Source organism: Hippoglossus stenolepis, unplaced genomic scaffold (genome assembly GCF_022539355.2).
Source record: "Hippoglossus stenolepis isolate QCI-W04-F060 unplaced genomic scaffold, HSTE1.2 HiC_scaffold_37, whole genome shotgun sequence".
In the NCBI taxonomy this organism is placed as follows: Eukaryota; Metazoa; Chordata; class Actinopteri; order Pleuronectiformes; family Pleuronectidae; genus Hippoglossus; species Hippoglossus stenolepis.
This window is the reverse complement of record NW_025899758.1, coordinates 1,978-2,564: the sequence shown is the minus strand read 5'-3', so window position 1 is coordinate 2,564 and position 587 is coordinate 1,978. Positions and strand designations below refer to the sequence as shown.

At 44.1% G+C, this 587-nt stretch overlaps 1 non-coding gene across 1 annotated transcript; it reads left to right on the top strand.

The window, feature by feature from the left end:
• Positions 1–200: 200 nt before the first annotated feature.
• LOC124851506 lies at positions 201–359 on the top strand. The gene has a single exon (XR_007032547.1). It is a non-coding gene; the product is annotated as a U1 spliceosomal RNA (small nuclear RNA).
• Positions 360–587: the final 228 nt, after the last annotated feature.

The following is a 587-nucleotide window of genomic DNA, read 5'->3' as shown; positions in this document are numbered from 1 at the left end:
AAGAAAATTGATAAAGTAATTATATGTCATGTACAGCCTAGTCGTTTCACAGAAGTGTTTAGCTTCACTTCAACAAGTCCTTTACCAAAAGAGGATGATGTGATACTGAAGGCCTTTGATTCTGTGAATATGCATGTGAGGCACCGTGAGCCAAACAACTGTGTCTAAGAAGCAGGAGCCTGTCTCCAATGCTTCCAACTCAACTTACCTGGCAGGGGAGATACCATGATCATGAAGGTGGTTCACCCAGGGCGAGGCTCAGCCATTGCACTTCGGTTGTGCTGACCCGTGCGATTCCCCAAATGTGGGAATCTCGACTGCATAATTTGTGGTAGTGGGGACTGCGTCGCGCCTCCCCTGATCATTATGTTCAATTGCAATAAGAGCTTGACACTGGGCCTATTTTATAGGTTATGTTGTAGTGCTTGTTTTGTACTCCCACCACAATACATTCACTGATTGTGGTCGAGTGGACAATTTTACAGCAAATAGACGGGTTCAGTCCTGTTCCAAGTTTGCTGTTTTGATGAGTAATGTTTGCTAGAAATTCTTGTAGTGCCTGTACGCTGATTGAGACAAGAAAATTG